At 32.7% G+C, this 498-nt stretch overlaps 1 long non-coding RNA gene across 1 annotated transcript; it reads right to left on the bottom strand.

The window, feature by feature from the left end:
• Window positions 1-48: 48 nt before the first annotated feature.
• Window positions 49-492, bottom strand: LOC106322260. The gene is made up of 3 exons (XR_001266311.1): window positions 405-492; window positions 228-296; window positions 49-134 (listed from the first exon to the last, which is right to left on the bottom strand). It is a non-coding gene; the product is annotated as an uncharacterized LOC106322260 (long non-coding RNA).
• Between the last annotated feature and the right edge of the window lie 6 nt (window positions 493-498).

Raw genomic sequence — 498 nt, forward strand, 5'->3', positions numbered from 1 at the left:
GTTGAATAGAAAAATATTACATAAACATTTTAAATATTTCTTCTTACGAAAGCATTCTTATTTTCTTTAATAACTAGTGCAATTAGTGAAGACAATGGAGAGGAAGGTGTGTGATGCACAGCATGTGTATCCTCCTGTAATAACAATAAAATAAAAGAGGTAGTTATGAAGAAGTTTCTACAATTTAAAATTCAAGTTGTACTTATGAAAGACATTTCTATGCTTACCTTTTTATTGTTTGCTGAAATGATCTCAGTCAATGGCTGTGTAGCCTCATACGTTCCCTCTGTTACCGTCTGCAAAAAAAACAAAAAAAGTCAGGAAGGGGATCAAAAACACGTACAAAAGCTTCCAAACATTACTTGAAATCTCCAAGATTTTTTGAGCATTTACCTGCTATTTACCTGCTGTTTCTAAATTGGAGAAAAAACTTGAGCCTCAATACTCTTTCGAGATATTGGAGAAGAAGGTGTCTCATTCATTTCCAGTGTTTCTTTT

The sequence above is a fragment of the Brassica oleracea genome, unplaced genomic scaffold (genome assembly GCF_000695525.1).
Source record: "Brassica oleracea var. oleracea cultivar TO1000 unplaced genomic scaffold, BOL UnpScaffold12196, whole genome shotgun sequence".
Classification (NCBI taxonomy): domain Eukaryota; kingdom Viridiplantae; phylum Streptophyta; class Magnoliopsida; order Brassicales; family Brassicaceae; genus Brassica; species Brassica oleracea.